Here is a 9,534-nt window from a genome sequence, read left to right on the forward strand (position 1 = left end):
AAATAGTCAAAAACAAAACCTAACAAATAATTACAATCATCTCTATAAATTCAACATTGCACCAAGTAAAATATACCAATTTGGACTTATATTCATTCCCCTTGAAAAGCATATTTTTCATATTCCATCTGGAACATTAAAGTGACCATAGTTTTTAATTATCTGCATTAACAATAAAATTAATTAAAGTTTTAAAATAGCTTAATATAAGGTAAATATACAAGCATTAATATTTATTTATATATTATCAGGGATGTAGAAGTGCAAACGATGAAATATGCATTTTAAAATAAGGATAAAACTCTTAGCAGTAAGTAAAATTAAAAAGGTAGTGCTCGCTTCGGCAGCACATATACTAAAATTGGAACGATACAGAGAAGATTAGCATGGCCCCTGTGCAAGGATGACATGCAAATTCGTGAAGCGTTCCATATTTTTTGATTATACTTGTGGTAATATCTGTTTAATCCTAAGAGTTAAAATACATTCTTCTGATAGGACATTGGAAGAGAAACAGATACTGTGGTTGGAAGAAAAGCATAAGCTTCGTGAACGTATCACTGACAGAGAAGAAAAGTATAATCAAGCTAACGAGAAAGTGTAGCGAGCTGCAATTGCCCAGAAAAAGAGAAAATCTCTTCATGAAAACAAATTGAAGAGACTGCAGGAGAAAGTAGAAATCTTGGAGGCAAAGAGAGAAGAATTGGAAACAGAAAATCGTGTTAAACAGACAAAATGTTCCATTTGAAGATTATACAAGGCTTCAAAAAAGACTAAAGGATTTACAGAGAAGACATAATGGATTTCGAAGTTTAATTTTGGTTCCTAACATACCTCCAACAGCATCCATCAATCCTGTTAGCTTTCAGTCATCAACCATGGTTCCAGGCATGGAACTATCCTTTCCTCCTCATATGCAGGAGGAACAGCATCAAAGGGAACTCTCTCTACTTCGCAAAAGACTAGAAGAACTAGAAACAACACAAAGAAAACAACTAGAGGAACCTGGATCTCCTGGGGAATAATGTTCTTGAAGAAAAGGCAGATCAAAAGGGATGAAATCAGTCACTCAATAAAGCCTGAAGTTTAAAAAAAAAAAAAAAAAAAAAAAGGTACACATACAAAGTATAGAAGCTATGAACTCTCACTAAAGAACATAATAGAAGATCTGAACAATGGAAAGATAGATTATGACGTTGGGCAGGCAGAGGTAACGTTTTAAAGTACCTATTCTGAATATTGGGAGAGAGTGACATCAGCAAAATGGAGGGACAGGAGGTTTCAGCTCTCCTCCCCTCACAGAAACACGGATCTTGACAATCGCCCACAGATGAAAGCACCTTTGTGGGAGCCCAAGAGGCCAGGGGAGAGATCTCAGCACCGTGTTGAAGTAAAAAATTTTGAGAGGGCTGGCTCCGTGGCCGAGTGGCTGAGTTTGCGCACTCCGCTGCAGGCGGCCCAGGGTTTCATTGGTTCGGATCCTGGGCTCGGACGTGGCACTGCTCTTCGAACCACGCTGAGGCAGCGTCCCAAGTACCACAACTAGAAGGACCCACAACGAAGAACATACAACTATGTACCGGGGGGCTTTGGGGAGAAAAAGTAAAAAACTAAAATCTTAAAAAAAAAAAAAAATTGAGAATAGACACTTTGAAGACGGTAAGAACAGTTTCACTTTACCCTCATCGCCTCTCCCCCAAGGCGGCACAGCTCATTTCCAAGAGAGACTCTCTTGGCCTGCAATTTCCCCCATGGGGGAAAGTGAGAGCACTCAGATGAATGGATAAAGACGTGGTATATACATACAGTGGAACGTTATTCAGCCTTAACAAAGAAGGAAATCTTGCCATTTGCAACAACATGGATGAAACTGGAGGACATTAGGCTAAGCGAAATAAGACAAATACAGACAAATATTGCATGATCTCACTTATATGTGGAACCTAAAAAAGTCAAATTCATAAAAGCGGTTTATGAATAGAGTGATGGTTGCCAGGGGCTGGGGGCCTGGGGGTCACGGGAAATGGGGAGATGTTGGCCAAAGGGTATAACATTGCAGTTATGCAGGATGAATCATGTGAACAGGTTCAAACTTTTGAAAAGCATTTAGAAACATATTAAATTAGAAATGCTTATATACATTTTTACCTATCAATTATATTCTATCCCTTGAAACGAAATTCACTTTTATTTGATGCTTTATTTGTAAAGATATTTATTTACTGCATTTTCCATAATGACCAAAAAAAAAGGAAAAGTAAAAACTATGAATACAGTATACATCCAAATATAAAACATCAAAGAATGGCTAAATAAATTATGTTACATCTACATCACAGAATAATATGTAAATGTCCAAATGATGATCAATGCATTTTATTTCCTTCCTTTTGACCTAAAATTTTTACATTTCCTCTATATTTTTATCTCAGAAAAACTTGTAGACTAAACTTTAGTTTTCTCAGATCCACTTCTTAACATCCATCTCCAGAATCCTAATTCATTGTTGTTATCATTTGTTGCTTTTTTCCCCCCAACAATGCTCTCCCACTGTGGCTACTTATCATAAACCTCCCCCAAATTGAAGTTTCTCCTATCTAAAAAAAAAAAAAAAAAAACAAAGCAATAAATTGCAAACTAAAATTTCCCTCCAACGTTTTGCCACAACAAGCTAAGCCTCTACCTCTCTCCATTACCTTACAACCATGTTGGTTTCTTCAAGACCTCATCACCCATTTGTTAATAAATTTCTAGAGGTTGTCCCCACTTTTGCTGAAACTAGTCTCTCACACATTCTCAGAGGCCTCCATAGTACCAAATCCAGTGATTGTCAATCCTCATGATCTTTGACCTCTGTACATATGACTCAATTGACCATATAAACCTTCTGGAAACAAGGGCACATGGACCAGCAGCAGGGCTGGATTAGAGGCAGCAGAGGCAGAAAAGAGGAAATGTACTTTAGAAATATTTAAATGGTACACTATGATTGATTAATTGCTTGGATATCAGATATTAAAGAGAAGAGTTATGTATATCTGATCTTGTGGCTTGGGTGGAGGTAATATCGGCGACAGAAATACGCCTTATAAAAGAAGGATAATATTTACAAGGAAACGAGGTATTTGTAAAGCAAACTTTGGGATAACTATGGCACATTTCCTCAGTAGGATATGAGTTTGAAGATCATTGGAAAATACTGTAACATCTAAGTCATTGCAGAAGAGATATGGAGTGAGGTGACTAGCTGGCAAGGGATTGATCTCTGGGAATTGCAAAGCTTTGGGAATACACACATGAAAAGAAACCTTAGGAGAATGGAGAGATGGATGAAAAAATTGAACTGAATATTTTCTGCTTGCTCCTCCATATCCACTTTCACCTAAGTCCGTGCTGCCTTATGCCCCAGGATCAAAGTCTGAGGACCAGTATATGCCTGCCATCCCAGTTTAATTCTTAATAGCACACACTTTCAGTCTCAAAAATATCCTTGTTTGGACAATAAGTTATACAGATCTCCTAACCAAGACTCCTTGGCCCTCTTCAGCCCATTGAGATCAGATGGAGGGAGGAAAATAAAGTCAGGAAATTCACTTCTCTGACATCCTTCCTGACTTTTCACGGTGGGTTGGTTGCTATTAACCTCATTGCTCCCAGCTGACATTAGTCACCTGGGGGCTGAATGGAGCACAGGTAAGATTCCTTACCATCTCCTGTTATTTTGCCAATCCTTTTTAATGGTGCCTTTATTAAATTATTCTCAATTATCCCATTGGAATGTGCCACGTGTTTTTGCCAAGACCCTGGTTGGTGCAGGGGGTATGGGCAGAACCAAGACCATGATGTCATGAAAGACAAGAAAAGATTTTTAAGAAATTTTGTGTAATGTATATGTGTGTGTGTGTGTGTGTGTGTTGGTGGGGGGGGGGGTGTGCGGGGCAGAGGGAATGTACCAGAGAGAGCCATTAAGATTAGGAAAAGATAGTAAATGTCATGAGAAGTGTGCAAATTATGAAATTTTGTGCTGAGTAGGGACAAGAATAAACATGTATTAGGCAAAAAATGATTTCTGTTCAATTTAGTTCACCAATGATTAATAAACTCCTATTTTCATTTTAGGAGTCAGGGACATCACCTCAAGTATACTTGGGAAATAAATTATAGAAAGCAGAGAATAGGGAAATCACAATATATTAGTACCATAGTTTACTTGAACTTGGCTCTGTCTGTATTTAATCATGTTTAGAAAAATGGAAACGTTGGACAGAGAATTTTTATTGATATATTATTCTGAACAAACACATTTTTGTTCAGCTTGTGAAGAACACTTTCATCAAAGCTATAAAAATTCTTAGACATAGACTATCAACAGACATGGGAGGTAATAATTTGTTTGGCTGTTTTTAAATCCTGCCTTTAATTTACTCATTGACTCTTACAAACTGAGGATGTAAATATCGGAAGTGAAATGGACTTTGTATGACTGTTAGAAACAATACTAATAACTCCTAGAAGCAAAGACATGAACAAATACCTAAAAACATGACAAATTTCTGGTGGATGATGATTATAGAGAAAAATTAAATAAGTAGTATGTAGTAAGCTTGGCATTCTCAGGAATTTAAAATCCAGAATAATTAGCAAGTCAGAGAAAGAGTAAGTTCCTGCCATCTCCCTGCAAGTTCTCACCATTTTTCCAGGGCTCAGAACATCTGGGGATTCTGAAAGCTGAGCCCTGTATCCAATTTAGAAAGAGCATCCCTAATGTTAGCTGAAGGCAGTGGAGTAGAAATCTATCACTAAGGAATGGAATGCATGCTTTTTGGCTGAAAGCTGCTTAGAGGAATGCAATTTGTGCAGTATAAAAGTGCATAGAAATCGTAGTTGTATTTTTCTTTAAATTTGTGAAAAATTTTCCATGCCTTTAGGGACAGAAAACCTAAGCAGTTCTTAGGGAAATAGGAGCCATCTCAAAGAAGAACAAACATTTTATAGTAACATCTACCAAATTGCTCACTGGTATGTTTCCTATTTCATAGGCCAGACCACTTGGAATTTTGTAACCCAACAAAAATCCAGGCTTCTCATATTTGTATCCAGGTTCTCAGAACTGGGCAGCGTGTGCCTTCTAAATCTCAAATTCAGGAATATCTGCTGTGCAGAGGCTATTCTGCTTGGAAAGTGAGCAGAATCAAGGACTATAAATAGATACTGTGCCTTTCCCAAAATGCATTTAACATGATTTTGAAGAGACCTCTACACGTCTCTATCTTCTGGGTTTGCATTACAGTAGTGAATGAGTGAAAGGAGGAAGAATGCAAGGAGAACAATGTCTGGTGCCTATAAAACCCATGGAAGTACGAGAGCGGTTATTTTCTCCTAAATAAAAGGAGCTATTCTTCAAATTATCAAAATAGTTTGAAACATGCAATTTCACTGTGCCAAAATGAAAATTTTATCCCTTGATTAACAAATAGTGTTAGTGGCTACCTGGCTTAACTCTTCTGGATTCTTGAGAGAAGACAGTAATATGTGAGCAATGGTTAAATATATAACGGGGTAATGATGAAACTTGGGTAAACCTGACCTATGATTTACAGGACCAGACAGCCTTCTAGATGGCCCTAAAGTTACAGATGTGCACAGTGAACTTTTTTTTCTCTTGGGGGAGTCGAGCATGCCGTTGTGGTCCACTCTTCAGTGGGGAAAGATATGAGAAGAATATTTCCATCCTCTGTTCACACATCATTCACTCACACTCACCCTTTCCTAAAGGACTTTCCCTTTTATTTGGAAGAAGGGACAGATGTGCATTGCACACACCATTGCAGATTCCCCTTTGCAGAGAGCTGTGCTCAGAACTCAAACATTACTGCAATCTGGGGTCCTTAAGGGGTCTAGATTCTCCTGTTACTCAGAAAAATGTGTAAAATTTGGGGAGGGGGCAGGAGGGGTTATTTTGAAGTCCAATAGGCATCAAATTTAGGTCATATTCTATATTATTTCATTAGTAATGAATCTGATATTTACTTTCCATCCCTCTGATCCCCAAATTTTATCTGTCAATTTGTCTGGAAGTTGTAAGAGATTTTAGAGTCTGAACAATTATCACTCCTAAAACTCAAAGACTACCCACCTGGTTTCAATTATGCTTTTTCCTACAATTTCTAAAAAGATTAGTGTCATTTGCTTAATTTAATCAATAACTCAAGAATAGAAATGTCAATTTCATAAAATTCCATTGCTAGAAATCAGGATGTTTCACGGAGTTGATCGCTTCCTTCTCTTAGCTTTTCTCATGCCAGGTAGCACTTTCTTAACCATGTAGAATGTTCTGCTACAAAGAAAAGCTGAATAAGTTTTGTTGATTTATTTTCTTTCGTTTTTTTTTTCTGTGAAGAAGGTTGGCCTTGAGCTAACATCTGTTGCCAATCTTCATCTTTTTGTTTGAGGAAGATTGTCACTGAGCAAACATCTATGCCAACTTTCCTCTGTTTTATGTGGGATGCTGCCGCTGTGTGGCTTGACAAGTGGTGTTATGTCTCTGCCCAGGATCCAAACCTGCAAACTCCGGACTGCCAAAGCGGATCGCGTGAACTTACTCACTACACCACCGGGCCAGCCCCAAGGTTTACTGATTTATTTTAACAAGCGTAGGATTTTTTTCCTCTGCCAGGCAAAGTTATTTTATTATATAAAATATTGACACAGGAGGAAGTCAACATTTATGCTTAAGAGAATACAAAATGCAAACAACTAGACTATAAAATGATTTTATCTTTCCCTGATCAGGAAAAACTACCAAAAATGTAATATAAACAAATGCTAAAACCGAGTAAGCAATGCCTTATTGCCATTTATATTTCTGCTTTTCTATGTAAGTCAAAATGCGATTCACATAGGAACTGGATAATAATATATTAAGAAAAGAATAATGTATCAATATTTGCAAGAGAAAATCTGATAGTGCCACAAGGAATATCCTTCTGCGAGTGTACAACTTTTTAAGTTGGAAGGCCCTTTGAAAAACGACATTTTCTATTCAATGTAGATTCCATGAAAAAATCTAGTTTTGCCAAAACCATTTAATGAAAAACAGTCATCTTGTTCTCTCACCCTCATTTATTTAAAACACACACACACACACACACACACACACCATGATATTATATAAAGATCAGATCCTTTTGTTCTAATCCCAAACCAACAGTATATTTGTATTCTCTTTCAAACAATATCCATATTGCCACACATTTAAAATCTGCAAGTAACCTTGCTTTAATCTACTTCCTGCATAATGTACAAATACTCCATTTTTTACATGAATACACATTTCAGTTCGTCACACAAAAGGGTAGCCTACTTTCTTTAAGTATTATGGACTGCAACTGGACTTCTAGTCAATGGAGTAACGGAAGACCTAAGGGCCTTTGCCCACTGAGAGCATCTATGAGCCAATTTGAGGAGAATTTCATTAATATAAATAATCTAGTAGCAGAAACAAAATTTTTGAGGGAGTTATACTTTATATTTCAACATAAGTCTCAGTTAGCCCTTACTTATTCCTTAAGGAGATAAAAACTTGCATCCAAAATTCTTAGGAGATATAACATAGAATAGCCCACACATGCTTGTAAACCATGGTTTTCATATGACCATTGGGAAATAATCTCTCCCTCTAAGTCTCTAGCTCTCTATCTCTCCCTTCTGTCTCTTTCTCTTTTTCTCTCTCTCCCTAGGCTTGCTTATTCTTCCGTTCTTTCTTTCTTAAAATGCGTTTTCATATGCTTGATCTTGATTCATCTCTTGCCACTTTTCTACTTCACTCTTGCCTCACAAACTACGTTACAACAAAGAACATCTTTCGGTTACAGAAACACACATGCTTTCTCCCTTGAGTTCATCTTCATAGGCATTTTTGCCTTTTTACCTGACCTTCCTTAATTCCTAATTTTCTTTTCGTTTGCTGGGCAGGACTCACCCTGAGCTAACATCTGTTGCCAATCTTCTTTTTATTTTGCTTGAGGAAGATTAGCCTTGAGCTAACATCCATGGCAATCTTCCTTTCTTTCGCATGTGGGTTGCCACCACTGCATGGCTGATGAGTGATATAGGTCTGGGGCTGGGAACCGAACCCACAAACCCCAGCTGCTGAAGCAGAACGTATAGAACTTAACCACTATGCCATGGGGTCAGCCCCCTCAATTCCTAACTTCTACTTTTGATTTCACTTTAAATAACAATGTCTTTGAGAAGCCAATCCTTAAACTACCCCCTCTGGGTTAGGTGTAGGGCTGCCAAATAAAATACAAGATGCCCAGATAATTTTGGATTTCAGATAAAGAATGAATAAGTTTTTAGTATAAATATATTCCAAATATTGCAAGGGTACATTCTTTGTGGATTAGCATCTTGGGGGAGGGTGGGTGGAGGAACAAAGAGCCCAGCGATGAATGTGAACTTGTGAGCAGGATGGGCTAAGGTGGATTATTAAATTGGCTTAATGTGAAGTAATTATTAATTACAATACAATAGCATCTCCAACTAAAATTTTGGTCTACAAAAATTTCCTTGACCTTGAAAGATCAGGTACTTAAACCATCATTTTGAGAAAAATCCATCCATTCTGCTCTCCTCTGTGAAATTTGTTTTGAATTATATTTGTGAATGATCTGACCAAATTATACCATTTTCTAGTACAAAAGATTAGATTCTTATAGGTCAACTTGTAAGTGAAGAATGGAGCACTTTACATAGCATTACTACTAAGCAGCTAGAGTGAAATTTCACTCCTGCCATGTAAACAGAATGGGTACAAGATCATTTAGTCAAAGAGTAAGGTGATATCCACTTGGAGGTTGATAAAATGTCCACATTATTTGGGGGACAATGTTATTTCATGCAAACTGACATGTGTAACTGAAAATCACAGGACATAAAAACATTTTCTTTTTAAAAATTTAACCATGGTGTTAGTCACCCACTAATAAAACAGCATCTAATTCCCTATCAGTATCATTAAGTCCAGACAAAATGAAATCTAATACTAGTGTCAGCTTATTTTCTATAATGAATATTTTTCATATTTTCCTAAAAAAGCTAAATATAGTGATAAATCAGATTATAAAATTGTACAGTCTTTATGATGTCCTTATAGGGCACACAAATGTTTTACATATACTTATATATCACAAATATAAGAAAGATGTTGACATAGAGAAAGATATTAAAATAATTGGATGTGTACCTAATAAAATACCATCAATTGTTTTGGTGATTAATTCTGGTTGGAGCCATAAGACACAGATAACTTAATTTTCTCCCTTGTTGAGCATTTTCTAAGTATTCTTTAATGAACATATTTTCATCAGGTAAAAAGAAAAATATTTTTTAAAATATTAATATATATTATATATAAAGTATATATTCTAATATTTATATATACCTAAAAAAAATTTACCTTTTATCACTCACAATTTGCCAGAGGCCCAAGTAAATATAGGTTTATTGAGCTCTATATGCTTAGAAAATCCA

At 36.5% G+C, this 9,534-nt stretch overlaps 1 non-coding gene across 1 annotated transcript; it reads left to right on the forward strand.

Annotated features, from left to right (window-relative positions):
* The first annotated feature begins 331 nt into the window (after positions 1 to 331).
* Positions 332 to 438, forward strand: LOC111770867 (U6 spliceosomal RNA). Its single transcript, XR_002804302.1, has one exon. It is a non-coding gene; the product is annotated as a U6 spliceosomal RNA (small nuclear RNA).
* Positions 439 to 9,534: the final 9,096 nt, after the last annotated feature.

This window comes from Equus caballus, chromosome 26, assembly GCF_041296265.1.
Source record: "Equus caballus isolate H_3958 breed thoroughbred chromosome 26, TB-T2T, whole genome shotgun sequence".
Classification (NCBI taxonomy): domain Eukaryota; kingdom Metazoa; phylum Chordata; class Mammalia; order Perissodactyla; family Equidae; genus Equus; species Equus caballus.